This window comes from Lissotriton helveticus, chromosome 8 (assembly GCF_964261635.1).
Source record: "Lissotriton helveticus chromosome 8, aLisHel1.1, whole genome shotgun sequence".
Lineage (NCBI taxonomy): Eukaryota > Metazoa > Chordata > Amphibia > Caudata > Salamandridae > Lissotriton > Lissotriton helveticus.
In genome coordinates, this window is record NC_136069.1 from 1245139941 (window position 1) to 1245158387 (window position 18447).

At 42.6% G+C, this 18447-nt stretch overlaps 1 protein-coding gene and 1 pseudogene across 1 annotated transcript in view; both read right to left on the reverse strand.

Moving 5' to 3' along the window:
- Window positions 1–18447, reverse strand: part of NIPA2 (NIPA magnesium transporter 2) — a 154753-nt gene that overhangs the window by 126750 nt on the left and 9556 nt on the right. The gene's annotated exons all lie outside the window — the stretch shown is intronic.
- The window catches only part of LOC144773875 (elongation factor 2 pseudogene), a 36610-nt pseudogene continuing 18502 nt past the window's right edge, over window positions 340–18447 (reverse strand).

Sequence of the window (18447 nt, forward strand, 5' to 3'; positions counted from 1 at the left end):
GTCTGGGCAGAGCAGCACGTGTCAGCAAATGGGTCACCAGGCAGAATCTGTAGGTAGTTAAACACACACTGGGGTAAAGCGCGACTACCTGAATTAGACCTATGTTTGCTTTAACACCAAAATACTCGCTTACAGGCATGTATGCCTTAAGCACAAAGATTGGGGGCACCCATAATCTGGCATTACTAACACACTGTCACACTTCTTGTTCAAGACATTATAGATTTCTTCCAGCCACTGGATTGGAACACTGAATTTCAACCACATAAATTTGCTCTATGAGCCCAGGCAGAGTGGTCATGTATGCATGCATAGAGCACCTTCTGGCAGTGGGAATAATCAGGGCACCACCTCTCTGGATTGAGTCAGCGTGCAGGATCTCAAGACGCTCTCTTTAGTAGCACTCTGGAACCCACTTGTATAACTGTTCTTTATTTCATTCAAGCGCTGCACTCTTTTGGGGAAGGGAAGTGAGCATTTTGGGCCCTCTGCCACCAAGACCAAAAACTCCAGATCTTGGTGCTTCAATGACATTTCATTCAGACTTTTGCGTGTCAATAAAGGGCACTTATCTTCAGTTTCTGGTGGACACTCGCTGCTCTCTTTGTCAATATGTTCAACCAAACCATCCTGGAAGAGTTGAGTTCTTATGTAGAAATGGTGTTGCTTGCTGGGAGACTGGAAAGGCAGAATACATTGGATTCTTCAGCGACTGTCTCACAGTAAGACACAAAAGAGTAACATTTTGAAGTTATGCATGATCTTCCTACTGATGCTTCAGGCAGATTTCCAAATGCAAATCCAGCTCCCGTGATGATCTGATCTCCAGATTTTTCAATGATGCACTGCCCCCATAGAATCAGGTTTGGTAAATGTTTTCGCCGTTTGACCAGATTGGATTATCAGCAGGGTCTAACAACCAGGCTCACACTGAACTTCACCCACCCTCATGTGGGCATGCTTGAATGTGGTGATGGTACCAGTAGTCACCTGGAAGTGATCCCCAAAAACCAGTATGACGATGTTGTCACAAGGCTTGTCCTCAATCTCATATGACCGGCACTATGGGTGGAAATTAAGTACAAATCTTTCATTTTGCCAGGAGTGTAATTTATCCCCATGATTCAGACCATTAGGCCAGCTGGAACTACATCGGAGAACACTTGCAAAAAAACATAGAAGCGACCGCTATCCATTGTGGGTCCCAGTTTGAAGATGTACACCATCAAGGGGCTTCTGAGGGCACGGCTCGATATCAATTAAAGCCTCATTATGAGGGGGTTGCTTCGTACAAGGGCTCAATAAAAGGTATTTCTAAGCAGTAAATGGGGAAGGCAAATGGACGGCGAACTTCTTCAGCAGGGCATCTCCATCTGGCAGCCAGAGTTTAAACACCATTGAAGAGCGGTTTGCCATGCTTCTCCTGGTCGTCACTGTCAAGATTGGTGTCCAGATTCTCAGTCAGCTGAGCATTATCACTCTCTTCTTTCTTGAAGAAGAGGTTAAGGACCAGTTGACAAAGTTGCTTAGAGGCTTCTCTCCCTCCGCGCAGATTGCAGACTTGCCAAACTGATGCTTTGAAGGATTACAAACCTCCGCCCTCCCTTAGATTCTATATTAGGTCTTCAATCTTCCTGGTACATTCTGGGTCTCCGAGCTGGGCATCAACCGATGAAACATCACACTTTGCAGCAAACTTCGTGATGAAAAACACAGCAAGCAGTTCCAAGATGAAAGTCTAGCTTTGCAGGCCAGACCCAAAGCCAAAAGTACAAAGCAATTGTTAAATCACGATGTAGCCCAAACGACCACTCTCCATCAAGTATGAGGAAATAATTATGTTGGCATTCTCCACAATTTACTGAAAGTTTTGGTATTGTTCCTCTGCTTTTAACTGTAGCAGAGAAGGGTTAATTTGTTCACTATCAATACTGGATGAATTCTTTCTGGGATGGCCTGACACAGGACAATCACAGTCTGTATACATAGTCCACAACTCCCAAAGCACGATTTGTTACACCAAGTGCCGCTGTGACATGACGAAAGGTCAGTGAGCTCTAGAGAGTTAATCAGGTTGATGAGAAAGCCAGTACCATCTTTACTCTATTTAAGGAAAAGTAAGTTGTTCTGTGACAGAGCATAAAACAGGGATATGGCAGTCGACTTGATGGTTGGTTCTGAGATATTAGCCTTCTCTTTACAGGACATCTGAAAAATAACCTACTGGTTGAGAATTTGCTTCCGATTTCCAATAGCCTCTTTCTGATTAATAGAACAGTATTTTTAAGCTAGGGATTTAAGGCAGTCTGTTTTTGTGCATGTACTAGTGCTAACTACTTTTGGATTAAGTCCATTTCTGCCAGGTACAAACTGGAGGAATGGTCTGCTGTAAGAGCCCCTTAAAGAAACATTTCACCTAGGGTGATCTTGTTGGCTGTTCCAAAATTCCTCCTGCTCTTCCTGGTTGGAATTTCAAGGGCGACTAGTCTGCCCACCAATAAGAATGGCTAGCGGGTCCTGCATTTTTACCTTTTAAACTTAAATTGATTAGCATGAATGCACAAACCGAAAGCAATTGAGAAACACTTCCAGGTCTTTCTAAAGATGCAGATGCCATGAAATATACAATCGGGGCATGACTTTTATATCCCTTAGTGCTATAAGTAAAAACCTGGAAATGATCTAACACACCATTTTTAGTTTGTAACACTGATACAGCCACCCTAATCCAATGTTTTCTGCACTATGCTTTCTTTTTCCCCACCAGATTGCCTATTGTTTTCCTTTAAAACCACATTAAAATCTCCTCCAGAAAGCACTAGAGAGCTGTTAGCTAACTCAAATAATAAATCTGCTACCAGAAATGGATCATTTACTACGGGCTCCTCGCAGCTGCAGTGAGGGGGAAAATAGGCAGAGTTGTAAACATAACTAGGGAACTGGGTTGCCAGGCCACAAACCAGAAAGTCTATTTCACTGTGCAGGCTGCTGCAGTACTCCAAGAGGTTCATACTAGCAGAATTGATCGCAGAGAAGTTGTAAGTGTGAAGTTTACTTGTACATAGCAGGCCAGCAAAAACATGCAAAGCATTTATGATAAAAACAGTGGTTGTCTTGTTACTATATTTAACCCCTTCCATGCTGGTGACTAACCCCAGCCGTCACGCTCCACGGTGCTCGTGTGCGGATGACGGCTGGGGTTCGTCACGGCCCCGCCCTGTTCGCTCCGCGGCCGCACACGGGGGGAATCGCGGCTGCACGGAAGGGGTTAAAATAAACTTAAACAGTTACAATAAAATGACCTAATTGATAACTACCCCATTGATAACATCTTTTTGCTCTGGAATCATGCAATACCTATTCAATTGTTGTCATCCAATCCCTCCAGCAAATAAAATAAGGCGGGGCAATAAAGAAGTGGTGAGGAGGACACAGGAACAATCAAAATAACAGAAGTGAAAAGAGAAGAATGGAACCAGCAGCTCACATTTTCTATCAAACCCCCAGTGTTTTCTCCAATTGACCCATTACTTTTTCCATTTCCTTGTCCAGCCTTTACTTTTATATACACTTTTCAGACAAAATACATCAATCCATATTGCTTAGCCCTTCTGATATTGTTGAAACAGCTCTACTGTTTCACTTTCCAAAATCTTGGTCTTGGAGGATAAATGCACTTTCAGAGCATACCTCGGTCTCATATATTTATACGATTTCAGAGTTGCTGAGATCGAATTAGGGTTGAAGTTCCTCAAACTATTTAATGCTGTGTGTCCAAACCTCTACCAGTGCTGAGATGCCCATTAGGTTCCCACTTGTTTAGTTTCTCAAGCTGTGCAGTTTTTTTTTAAGAGCACCACCCATACTGCCATGTTATATAGCAGATTCTTTTGAAAAGCGTAGTGCTGCTGTTGCAGTGGGCCATGTTTTCATTGTTGTTAGAATGTATTTGGAAAGACTGATCACTCTATTGTTTTCGTATAAGAACAGTGGCTACCCTTGCTTGCCCACTGCATGTCAGTTTGCTCTCCTGGAGTAGAAAAGGCACTGTAATATTTACACATGTCTGGTAATGCTATCCCTAAAGCAAAGACTTCTCGATTTAGAGTTATGGTTGATATTCTAGGTGATTCACCATCCCACAGTAACACTTAAAGTTTCATTTCCACCTTCTGAAATAACATGCCATTTACTGGGTCTCTTGCCAAAAGCATTGTTATTAGTTACGGCCATTTTAATGAGTCACATTCTTTTGTCTGCCTCTAGGAGAGCATCACTCTTCTTGGTATAGGCCAAACATCCACATATTCATATTAATTTCAAGCTGGTTCTTTTATTTGGTATAAATCCTAATCAGGGTGTACCAGCAATTCTATAATTGATCCTAGTCTAAAACAGACAGTATCTTTGCCAGAAGTTTTATTTATTTACATTAAAATGTGATGTGGTCATATATGCCATCAGTCATATTGTAGCCAGTCGGCAATCTTCTGGGAGTTTTCTTTTTTCCCTAACTTATTTGAGCATGGAAGGTAGGTGGCTTGTGAGTTTGTTTGTTAATATCTTGTATAGTTCAATTGGAAATCCATTAGGAGCGGATAGTTTGCCATTCCGAATTAAGGAAATAGCCTCAGTGATAATTGCAAAGCATTATTAGGCAAGAAAAGCTTTGGTTAGCTTATGGGTCAGCCAGATTTTCCTGGACCTTTAGTTTATTACTGACTATTCTGAGTGGCTAGAGATTACCACACTGCTTTTAATGCAAGTAAGACTGAGAAGTAACACTGTTAAATTGTAAACACTGACATGGTTAAATGATAGTGCTAGGCATTCAAATAAAATATAAACAATCATCTTCAAAACCAACCTACCTTCTATATCTAACTCTCCTACAATGAGAAAGAACAATCTGTTCCAAATAAAAGTAAAGCAACTAAAGCTAAACAATTATCTGCATCTACTATAGAACAACAAGTTGTACTATAAAACTAAAACAATATCTACAAAACAGACTTCACATTTCCAGATCTATTGTATGGTAAATCAACGAGTTCTTTAACATGAAAGTAAAACATCTAGAATAACAGAACTCGCTGCAAAACACACTGCAGTGCCAGTGTTCAGAAAGTAAAAAGCAACAGAAGGGTTTTCATAAACAGACCTGCTCCATTGAAATGATGGTAACACTAACCATCAAATTCAGTGCCATGAAATAACCATGGCAATCCAAGAGATTGTACTGGCTTGTAAAGGTACACTGGTTGTAGAGACTGTTTTGCAGGTATGTCCATAAAGTGGAAGATGTGAGAAGCATATTAATGATGTGGGTGCATTACACATCCATAATCTCTCTAATGATCACTGTTTTACTCTGTAACATAACCTATATTTCTGCACCACATTGTGTTACTTTAACTGGATGCCCAATATGTCTCAGAATCCGTGCTTCCATGTACAGAGGTCAGATGCAATCAGATGCCACGTTTTCACTATAAACAAGGAAAAGTTAGCCTATGCAATATACAAAGAAAATGAATGAATGAGTGAATAAACACTTATAGAGCCTGTAGCTACCCTGAGGTATCCCAGAGCTAAAAACATCAGCTGGCGGAGAAGACAGATTGATAATGTGGGATTTTGGAACAGCCAAATTTTAAGGAGTTTCCGAAGGACAGGGGATTAGGCTCCCGACGTAGATGGAAAGGGAGGGAGTTCCAAAGCTTGGCAGTGTTGTAAGAAAATGAGCGCCCGCCACTTCTTGCTTTTCTAATTTTTGGGACTGATGCAATAAGGAGGTTGGCCGAACGAAGACTTCAATTAGGACAGTAAGGGGAGACAATAGTTTGAATAATTGTTGATCCTTTCCCCCAGAAGGACTTGTGGGTGATCCATAAAGCTTTAAATGGGATTCTCTCCAGTACAGGCAGCCAATGGACCGCCTTCAGTGCTGGCTTGGCGGATTGCCGGTAGGGGGTCTAAAAGAGCAAACGAGCTGCACAGTTCAATCTGCAGCTTGGCGGTGGTAGCTCGGGGAGCACCTAGATAGAGGGCATTCCCAAAGTCAAGGCGAGAAAGAATAAGAACCTGGACCATGAAGCTTGTGGCAAGGAAGGGCAGAAGAGGGAGGTAAAATACCAAACCACATTTAATGAGTAGACCCAGCAGCACCAAACTTGGAACTCAAGTGCTCTACCTTTTAGGTGGGTGTACACATGATCAAGAAAAATTAGGTCACTCATGGAGCATGTCAGCCACTGAATAAAGTATGCTGTGGCAAAAACAGCAACATGTGGAAACCAATTGGGTGAAGAGGGCTAACCAAAAGCAACTGTATGCATGTATGTATTTTATTAGGATTTAATTTACACACAAAAATAGGTGAGACAGCTACATTTATCTCTAGGCCAGATCTAAAACATGCAAATAAATAACTAGAGTCCTATAGTGGTTCAACCACCTACAGTTTTGCAAAACATTCTATGTTTCTTTCTGCCCCAAGATATTTACAGCAAGGGAAACTGGAAGAACATTTTTTAATTTGCAAATTTCAAATCGACTGGTTTATTTTACTAACAAAGCTTATTAAAGTAAAACTAATTAATAAAAGAAAAGACATTAAGAATACAAACAAACCCTACCACAAGCTTTTAATTATTTGCTTTTGAAACTGGCCAGAGTGTTGGGTTACCTTCCTTCCAATTAATTATTTAATTGCAAATACTGCTGTAATGTATGCTCGGCACAACGGTGTTCCCTTGCTTCGTCCGGGCTCAAGTTCTAGGAGTCACTAACTGCAATCTAAAAGTTAATAATTGTTCTTTACAAATACACAAGTATTCCTTTTAAGGCAACCAACGTAGAATATGCAACCAAGTGAGTGATCTGCCCAAGATTAGAGGCAGGCCCAGACTTTTCAAGCTTTTACTAGAAAATCAATCGGGTTTAAAAGTCCAAAGCTTTGAACCCTGAAGAGAGATGGACTGACTGTAATCGGTTGATAACCCTGAAGCAGGTTCACAAGGCCCAACTTTTTAGTTCTTGGTTTCAAAATCTCAGGTGTCAACAGACCTCCTGCTTGTTAGAATACCAGAGTGCTCTCTGGGTCCTGCACAGCCACGGCCCATGGATGTAACAGTGGTGGGGCCGGGTAGGATGATTTCGACAGACGATGATGACGAGGGAAAATCTATAATTTATTTAATTTTCCCTCGTGGTAGTCTGTCGAAACCTCCCACCCTCAACCCGACCCCACCGCTCTTACCTGCATGGGCCGCGGCTGCTCCTCCTTCCGTAAACCACAGGCTTTCTTCAAACAGCCTCTTTCAGTCAATTTGGCTTGAGACTATGTCAATAATGTCTTGGCTCAGCCCAGTGCAGTAATCACCTCTCACTTAATGCTACTGGCTTCACTTCTCTTCAGAACTTGCACTGAAGTGCATGAGAGACAGAGGCGCACACAGACACATTTACATCCCATAGGGACTTCAGCCATGTAAAAAGCCATAACTTTAGACAGCTGTAAGCTGTGTCTTTTTGAAGTAAATGAAGGCCTTTGTTAATACCTAAATGTAAAAGGATTCAGTAAAGGGAACAATTCTGCCTTCTTAGCCACAACACGAGGCTGCCGTCGGCGTCTGCCCACATCTTTTTTTTTAGCAACTAATTAAAATGCTAGTTCGTTTACAGAGAAAAAAAATACATAACACGAATTGGGTGCCTAAAGAGGTTTTGGCGATCTGGCCATAGGAAACATAACATCTGCTAATTAAAAAGCAGTTTCTTGTCCTCACGAATAGGATAAAGCCACGCCTCCTCAAATCTTCGCAGCCGAAGCGTGACACAAGAGTCATTCATGTGACTCCTGCATTGTTGGCAGTGAAAGGCTTGGCGGCCTTTGCCTGGCTCTAAGAAGTTTCAATCGCCCACACAGCAACTGACAAAAGCGCATGCTTTGTGTGGCAACAATTTAACCTGAAATTCCTCAAACATTTGCTCAAGAGAAGGCAAATTACTTGATTATCACTGAACATTTCAACAAGCCAGGACTCGCTGAGCATAGCAATAGTGTCATGGTACGTTGTGTCACTAGCAATTTTGGGTGGATACAGAGAAAAGGCAAAAGGATTATGCTTATGGTGAGCATTAAAAGAGGAAAAGCTAACATCGGTGTAGTCGGAGTAGCGGCACCGGAGCTCAGAGAGGTGGGGGGACGGTCAACCTGCCATGCATCGCCTGCAGTTATTTAAAAAGCTACCAGCTTCAATTTCCTTTTAGGTTCAGACGGACAGAAAAGCTGTTAAATAGACCTACTGTCAGTATAAGCTTAAGTGGGTTTTGTGTCCACCTGGTTGAACCACTGGCTCTTTGTCCATCCTCTTTCACCAACTGGCTTGATACTCTACGTAGCTTAGCTCAGCGCCCGGGAGTATTCATTTCGAACCTAATGCTATTTGGTGTTACTGTGTATACGTTTGAATCCAAATGACTCCACTCAAGTACTTGATCCATAACAGCATGTGGGACTACTTTGCATCTGTAAGCTGCTCCACCAGCCCCCTCTTGTGAGTCTCGCTCAGTTTCCTCCAGCCTCTCCCTCATTTCCATGTGTGCTCCTCGTTCTTCTGCTTGCCTCCCTCTTACTTCAAACACCCACCCTTCCCTCTTTCGCCTGTATGCTGCTGTTCACCTCCCCTTCCTCCCGCTCCACCCTCAAGAGTTTTACCCTCCAGTCCCTTCCTCTTACTCTGTGGGCTCCAGTTATCACCCACCCCTGCCCTCCCATGGCTTCTATTCAATGCTGCCTAGATGAGGTTTCACATCAAAGACGTTCCTCCCAATATATCCGTCCATTACCATCTACCGTTACTTCCTTCCGGAGCCTTCATTATGATCTTTTTATTGCTTCTATGCTAAAAGATCAGGTGGCAATGGAGCCTTCAGTAAATCTTTCATTTTTTTAGATTTTAGAAACTAAAGAAGGACTGTATGAAGGCTACCTTGCCATCAGATATAGGATTGTACAGGAGGCAAGGAAGCCTTCAAAACTGTCTGCTTTATGGTTTTTCTGTTTGGCTTTATTGTGCTTACACAGCATACATTGGCATTTTAAATCCACAGATATTACCTTCGCCAATGCTGGTTATTACAGTCTCTCTCTAGCCTTTGCCTAGGTGGGGGTAGCACTATCTTCTGACATGTGCAAGTGCGGAGTTTGCCCATGGCCAATTCATCAGCAGGCAGCAGCTGTTCACCACTGGCCCTTTAAGTACCAAAGTGAGAGGGTCAAGGGGCCTAGTAGCACAGGTGCCCGAACCCACGTGGCTGTCTAGTCTCTTCTTTTCCAATACTGTTCTTTTTAAAATATGTTCTACTAGTTGCTATTTATTTTAACACTAGTTTTTGTGCGTTTCACTTAAAAACAGATTTTATTCCACGTGAAACAACACTGGCTTCTTTTGAGAATTGGAGGAGGAAGAAGACTTCACGATTTTCACAATCGGAGTGAAGTGAGCAAAATGTGCTATCCACAACTTGTTAGATAGATCGGTTGATAGAGCGCCTGATAAATAGATGTGCCTGCTAACAACAGCGGAAAGGTTTGAATATTAGCAAGATTAACCCTCCCTGTTACATTTTCGGATTGTTAGGAAATTAGTACCAATGAGCTGACCAATATTAACCCATGTTATATAAGCACGGTCAGGCATTTTCCTTTGAGGGGTGTGCTATACAAAGGGTCAATGTTATTCCTGTTCTGGAAATCTACCCTCAGTTCTCTAGAGCAACCAGACAGAATTATTATCTCTTTGTGAGACTAATGGGAGTCTAAAAAAACATGGCATCAAAACACAATACAGAATCATAAATTATATGGCGGAAAAAGGCCATTCTGGGTTTTGGCTTGGCATGTAAACATTTTTTAGTTGAAGTAATTATCAAAAGTGTGCTTCTGTTTAACAATAATCATAATATATTTAGCAAAAAGATTACCTACTATGAGAGGGAAGTTGCAATTTATGCTGTGTTTAAAAGACTTGGGCCAGATGTATGATGCATTGTATTGGTCGCAAACCTGTTCGCAACTTGTAAAATGCATTTTCCTATGTACCAACCATATTTTGTGAGTCAGTAACCTGTTACCAACAAGAAAAAATGGGGTGTTTGAGTTGAAATTAGGAAGGGGCATATAAAGGGCATCCCCTTCTAATAGCCAGTCGCACTTGTATCTATGAATGTGTTGCGCCCAGGAATGTGGTTGCAAAACATTTGCAGATCAGCACCGATTTCAATTTGGTGGTACGCCATTTGGAAACTGGAAGGGTTTCTTTGTGAATGGGGGCTCCAACATTTTTTCAGAGCAGGAAGGGGTAACACGAACCACTGCCCACTCAAAAAAAAAAAAAATGAAAAAAAAACTTCATTTTTTATTTTTGAAATGCATCCCATTTTCCTTTAAGGAAAAGGGCTGCATTTGGAAGAAAAACGCTTTATTTAAAAAGCAGTCTTAGACACAGAAGTCTGCTGACAACAGCAGGCCACCATCCCTTTGAGTGCTAGCCATTCCCAAAGGGTCGTAAATTGTGATCTGCCTCATGAATATTTCTGAGGCATGTCCTTGCCACCCATTTGGGAATCACAAACAGTGTCTAAGACGCTGTTGTACAACTTATTTTGTGACTAGCAAATTGTGAGTGCAAAAAACCGACGGTTGTACATATGGCCCATGTCTTATGAGTAGGCAAAACACGTATTGAGGTGCCTTTTTAGAAAGGCACATAAAAACCTCAACTGACATGACAAGCTGATGTAAACGTGAAAAATGAGAGCATCCAAACAAAAAGCAATGTCGCAGAGCTCTAAAAAACACTTTAGCAAATATAACTTTTTTAACTTATTTTCATCAAGGTAATAGCATCAGGCCTTGACAAATTTTGCATACACTGAACAATTGATCAATAGACTCCATCTCCATACGTGTTTTTGGGGGGTGGGATCATGAACACTTCCAAAGCACCCATCCTCACTTCATCAAACCCCTTGAGAAGCTGTGGGCAATGTGAAAGTGGGGGGAATCCAAGGGACTGTAGTACTTCTCTCCACGTTTGGGCTTTCACTGTGAATACAGTGATCGTGAGTGGCCCTAAATCACGCGTGTGTAGCACACTCGGATATGGTTTCCTTTTGCATTGTGGCACTCGTACATTTGTGTTCTCCAACTTTCCATGCCCCAACGTACATGCCAGTATACTAAAAATATAAGGATTTGATCAACTACTCGCATCCAACTCACGCAACTTGAAATCTCTGCTGCTCTGCAATAGCTTTAGGGAGGAAATGACGACTAGGCAAGTGGGCATGTCATGTGTGGTTATCTCATTTCTTCCACCATCTAGCACATGTGCGCCTTCTTAGACCCACTCACAAGATATGTTCATCTAGCTGGGTCTCTTTAGCTCTTCGCTAATTTAGAAATGGGGTGAGTGAATTCATAGATATCAACACATGTAGATTAAACAGGGAAGACACAGTGAAAGAGAGTTGGAGAGGATGGTGTCAGGGTGGAAGCCCAGATGAAAGGAGAATTAAGAGACAGGGGCCGCAATTAAACATGGGAAGAACCAGACTACAGCGCCAGAATGGAAGAAATTAGGTTTCTTTCTTTTTTGTAATTTGCATAAATAACACCGTCTGTTATAAGGGGAACCAGGAAATAGGCATTAATAGCTCAGGAATGTCGCTGCAGAAAGTGTTTGATAATAGGTGGGCAGTTTCTATATGTGTTGCCCCCAACCATTCTGTGAAGAAAGAAAGAAAAGAAACACATGAAGAAAACTATTGGTTACATCAAAGAGGAATTAGGGTAGCCATATTGGCTGAACAGACTGCATTATCAGAGTTATGGTGTACCCTCAAAGAAAAAAAATTATACTATTTAATTACGCGATTCAGATTGGAAGCCTGACTCCTCATCCAATAAGTTGAGTTTTGTTTGACGGCAAACTGCCCTGTATAGGGACAAGCCTGTACCCATGTCCCAAGTACCTGACAGCTTGTGAAACTTGTATCATGACTTCTTGTTTGGCACTAGTTAATCTAGTATGTGCACAGATGAATAGGCCTATACCTTGCAATACAAGGTCCAGAACCTATTCTCTGACCTAGATGGTGTACACAGCTGCTCTCATAGTGTGTATAGGTCTATTATACATGCCCTGGGTAGTAAGAGAAATAAAGTAGTGGTGGGAGGACACAGAGTTTTTGTGAATCATTAACGTGACCAAGCCTTTTTCTGTCTCTTACAGAGAATATGGTCTACTCACCCCTCCTATATAAGATTCTTTTGTTATGCGAACCCCAGATATTTGCGTTGACAGTTTGTGTGCACATTGTGTGTGTGTGTGTGTGTGTGCACGTGCAGTGAGTGTGTGAAAGATGTATAGTTGTAGGACTCTGTGTATGACGAGAGTTTAGCATGACACATGACAGAGGGTGATACAGTCGCCCCAGACAATGAAAGTGTATATACAGCATTCCTGTGGCTGGAGGTTGAAGATCCAGACACTGAAGGGAAGGAGGATGGAAACAAAGCTCTCCTTAGAAATTCAATGAGAACCTTGTTAGCAAAGGGCTGCTGAAGCAGGCCCACTGCACACACCGGGCCTGCAACTCCTGGACTCAGGTAACCACAGGGGCTGAAGAACTGTGCGAGATGCGAGACTAAGTAGCAGACTTAGGTCTGCAGCACAAACTAAACTTTTTATGAATAATAAGTGACAACTGTTCTGACTGTTGGACACAAGTACACATTAGGAATGATTTTGAGTGCAGTGCACCTGTGACTAATTAGCGCCATATCCCAGATTAGAAGCAAGGTACTACAATGCTGGTGAGCTCCATCAGCAAGGGGAATGACACCAAAGGGTGTATCACCTCAAGATCGCAAACAGGATTTCAACCCCAGGTCCCATTCCCCAAATGGTGCTTTGTGTTATTAAGCGATGCTCTGTAATTAAAGTACTTTCTAAACACGGAACCATAAAATTTTATTGTGTCAGTTGATTGACTTTTGAAATCTGAACCCTTGTCCCCCCCACTGCCACACATAGAAGCGTTTTACTGCTCGCCCTCGCTACCCTGAGAGTTGCATGCGGAAAGGATGTCTTTGACCCAGTTTGCAGAACCATAGTAGGATGGATCCAAGGGCACCAGAGGTAAACAATCTCAACCACCAAGGTTATGACCCTGTAGCTCATGTGTGCCCTGTGATTCCCCCACAAGGGGTCTGGCAGCATTCTTTCCATTCATATTTAGTCATATTTCATAAGTGTTGTCTACTGTATAAACTGGTCCTAAAATAACAGTGTATTCTAACACTGTGACACAAACTTTTGATTAAACTGCTAGTCCAATTTGCTTTACTTTGCTCACAGGCTTTTTTTTTGGGGGGGGGGGGGACAGATTGCTATTTTTTATATTCACCTTTGTATGGGTATTCCACCTTTGTATGGGTATTCCAGTTGTTTGTTTTAAATTTTGTGAGCCATTACCTGCATTGTAATTATACCATGACCACATCCATACTCACAAGTGGGGAGCAAGGTCGACTTTGGGTCAACTCAGTCTGTCAGAGTACATTCTCAATACTGTAGGCACTAGAGTATAGTGAGCCAAGCAGTTCCACTTTCCTACCTCTACTGGGAAACTGGCTTTGTGTCTTTTGTTTATCACTAAGTTTTCTTCTCTCATATGGTCCACGTTAGACTGCTCAGAAATCTGATCTGACGCCAGCCAACACGTCTGCCTGTGCCCACTATCATGTGCTTCCTGCCCATGGTGACTTCACCTGTGTTTGGGCGTTATTCCCTGTGTTCATGGACCTGAGAAGACCCAGAAAGAGGGGAAAAGCAAAGAGATCGCTGGTGGTCTGTTGTAGCAAGCAAAAAACAAATATATATATATATCCCTCGGCTCAAAGTTTAAAACAAGTGAGCACACTCAGCCATTGTTCCTCTATCTCGATAAGTTCATTCTGGCTACCTCAAAGTAGAGCACAGCATGTTGAGAACAGCAGCAGTGATGGTGTGGGTGGAAGATGATAGGTGGTTGCGGATATATGCGAGGGGCAGGTAAGCTGTTTGAGCAATAAGGAGGCATGGAGAAGAGAAGTTTCAGTAACTGCTTTAGTGTCCCTGGAAACCATACCATGCCACAGATTACCTGTTTTGAAACCATACGATAAACCAACACAAAATGTACAGCTGCCAGTATGGACTGAAGCTAGCAAAAAATATAAGCATGAACAAGTAAAAAGAAGGGCCAGAGGGTTGTAGAAGCAAGAACAGTGAGTTCAAATCTATACTATGCCTCAGGGGGGTGCAGTTTCGGAAGTCAATTAACTCCCACCTTTCCCAAGGGAGTTTCCACCAATCTGTAGCAATTTCTCACAGAGGAAGAAAAAGGCCAGTACTTAAACTCTAGAGCCTGACATTGAAGGGGCTGAGAGGGGCGAGGTGTGACGGTTCACAAAGCTATCAGTTCCAGCACAAACACGTTCGCTGCCTTTAGCAGGGCCCCCAAGGTACGTTGATTTTAAAGTTGACAGAGGCGGGAGGCCATGGAGATAAACTAAGTACATTTCTGCCTTCAGGGCTTACAGTTTAACTGCCAGTAAAGAATCACTGACCTCGCTTCATCCGGCCATTACTGTCCTTTTGTGGAAACTAAAGCAAAAAACCCATGACCAAGACTTTATTTGTATCTAACAGAGAACACTTGCTAATCGTGGGCCAGATTAAAAAATTATTTAAACGCCAAAGGCCAAAACACGCATGAAAATATACTCATTTGAAAGGTCAAATTCCAGCTCCCGATTCACATAATCACTGGTTGGATTTTCCCATCGAAAACAGAATTTGCGATTCTGGTTTTTGAACACTGCAGTATGTGTCCTCTTCCTGCAAGACCAGAGTTATTTCATTGTTTGTTGGCCTTTAAGGCAAACTCGTCCCAGTGAAATAAGGTGAACCCCACACGTTAATACAATTGTGCATATTTACATGAGCCGTGCAGGAAGGTTCCGAACCGGCAATCACGGTAACAATACTCCAGTCAAGAGACAGTACTTCAGCCAAGAGCAGGAGTAAAGGGGGTTTCCAGGGTGAGAATGCTAACTCCCCTCTACGCAATGGGTGTATGGCAACGGTTGTTCCACTGAGAAACAAATAGTTAAATGTGCTCTGCACATTTGCATCAGATTTCCATAGGATGTTCGATCTGGGTGCCGACATTTTACATATGCGAATACTGAAAATTATGACCGTAGGATTTTTTCCGGGGGCACTCCTAGAAAGATTTGAGAATGTCATTGAAGTCACAAATTAACTCCAACAAAGGAATAATGCCGTAGGAGTCAATTTATGACTTTTCAGCATTTACAGAATCGGGCCCAAGAGAGAAGCAACCATTCAATTTCCAGATATAAAATAGCAGCAATATCTATAAATAGGTATGTATGATGGTAATCTTCAGAGAATATCAAAGAAGTATAAAATACTGAAAGCTACTGACAAGTATACCAGAAAGTGCCGAAGACTAAAGAAAACAACTTAATAGAGCACATAACAGCCGTTTACCAGAGAGCAGCTTCAGAGAACTGTAATTAACAGGTGCTGACTGTAATCCAAATCCGGCCAATTAAAGGGACCCATTATTGCTAGGATTTGGATCTGTGACTCGGATGCTGCACATAGCTCCCAACTGCCTCCGCTAAACTCAGTAAGCGCAAATCTGCTAACATATGAGGGCAAAAAAAAAAACATTGACAAAACCATTAGGTTTGGCTTTCACTTGTAAAAGCTTGCACTGGCATGTACAACTGCCGTGGTGGTAGTGGAGTTATTAAATTGTGGTGGTGGTTTGTACTCAAGTGACAAAAACATTAAAAACTACCAGCTGAAAAGAAAAAAAAATTATATAAATAAATATATATACACATATAAAAACACACATATATACACATATACACACACACACACACACACACACACAACTGCTTTCTGTTTACAATGCAGTATCCTCTTTACGGACAAAGCATTATTATTTTTCTTCACCTAAGTTGCAATGTACCGCCTATGTATTCAAATGCTTCAAACTATTATTGCAGTAACAAGTCTCACCATCAATGCTGCTAAGGCCACATTTAGGATTATGAAACCGACAGCCAAACAATATGATAGGATAGGATAAGCATTTAAGATTTTAGCAATTGCAAATGAATGGCACATACGAAGCAAACACTAAAGAAGATCAGATGTGAGAACTTCTGGAATAACCTCAGTATAATGCACATAACTCCTCATCCAAGCAATGTCCCTCGCAAGTAGAACCAGAGAAAACTCATGGTAACAATTAAGGTGCCCCCTATTGTCTAAATACTTTTTTTATTGAACTTTATTAATTTACAAAGTAATACAGCCAACGTGCTAATCCGGATAGAACACATTCAAAACATTGTGTGTATGCCAATGCTTGAAGAAAGATTCCGAGATCCCAAATCATGTGACATCTGATTTACATGGACTACATTCTGACCCAACTGTTAAAATACGTGGTAGTGAACTCATGCTTAGCTTTTGAATTCCATTTAGATATAGGTAGCCACAAGAAGTGGCATTCTTGGTCCCTGAAATTCACACTATGGGTTCTATTGGTACTTTCTTATGCAGCAAAAGCCCGCCCAATGTGAATGATGCAACTACAATACGGGAAGAACTAGATTATTTCCTCATGGACTCATCTTGCCTATTTTAGTTCTTCAGAGACATCTCATCCAAGAAACTTTCCATAAGTGCATTCCAGCAATCGCCTTATATATCAAAGTACAATGTTCTTCAGAGGCAGGCCTGTGTCACTCCAGCATGGAACAACTGGGCGGCGAGATTGTAAGCCAAGACCAACATCTGCCTGTGGGAGGTAGGCTCGGCCCCGGCCTATTCGAGGTGTTGTGCCCTCCCATATGAAAGACTTGATCATGCATTTCAATTTGGAAAGGAGAAGGGTTAGAGAAGGGGTGGAGTATGAGTTGGAAGGGTCAGCATGACACAAATAATTTTGGGCAAAAGGGTAATTTTTATTGCCGCCAGGTGGCCCAGCCGGGAGAGTCCCCTGGTGCTCCAAGACTGCAGGTCAAAGCTGGCTGGTGCTACCAGCATTTTATAGTTACGCTTCGCTGTTTTAGATAATAGGGAGCACAGCATGAGGCCCAAGGAATGTGACTGTATGGGGCACCCACGTAAGCAGACACAAACACTGAAAAGTGAGGCAGTCATTGGCATGGGGGAATAAGTATCCGGGATTTCTGAACATTGATTTTAACCCCTTCCACGCTCATGACGAGCTGGGCTCGTCATGAGGTAGCCTCCTCGCACGCTCATGACGAGCCCAGCTCGTCACGTAACATGCGATTTTAAAAAACTCAGCGTACGGGCGGAATTCCGCCCGCACGCATGCGGTTAAAGCCTGAAGTGTTCCTGGAAAGGCAGAACTCGTGAGGAAGGTCCAGGACTGGGGTTAGCTACTTCGATAAGGGGACTAAAACATCATCTGTGCAGAGGCAGAGTTTGTGATCCCACCCTCCCACTGTGATCCCAGCAATTTTCTGATCCACTCAGATTCTTTCAGCAAATGGTTCCATGTATAGAGCGAAAAGGAGGGGCAATAGCGGGCATCTCAGCCTTGTGCCCCAGGGCCTGAAAGGGTTGCAAAAGAAAGCCAGTAACCCGTACTCAGGCTTATGGGCAGATATAACCTCTCCATTTCCATCTGCAAAATCGAGGACCTAGACCAAATTTTTCTAATGTTGCTTGCAGGAAGAGCCAGTGTACTGTATCAAACACCTTCTCTGCGTTGAGAGAGACCAGTAGCGCAGACTTGCAGGAGGCCTTATCAATAATGTTTAAGATGAGCTTGGTGTTATCGCTACAGTCCCTCTCTGAAATGATGCCCGTCTGATTAGGGGTCCACCAGTCCCGGCATATATGGGATCAGTCGACCAGATGAACAGCTTAGCATCAATTTTCAGGGAAATAGGCCTGTAGGAGGAGCATGGGGCCAGGTCCTCCCCTGGCTTAGGGATCACTAAGATAACGGTGTCACATGGTGGGTGGTAAAAGGCCAACGTTGCCAACAGAATTAAGCAGGCATAGAAGAAGTAGGGCAACTGTGGGTAGAAAGTCTTGTAGAAGACCGGGGTGAAGCCATCTGGGCCCAGTGCAGTAACCGGACCATTAGGCGAGAGATATAGGAGAGGATTTCTGCCAGCTTGATGTCATCGTCAAGGTGAGCGGCATTCTGGAAAGGGAAAGGTGTGATGGGTGTCTCAGAGTGGTACTGAGCTATAGTGGTCTGCCTGCAGGAGTGACGATTCTAGTAGAAATGCACGAATTCCTG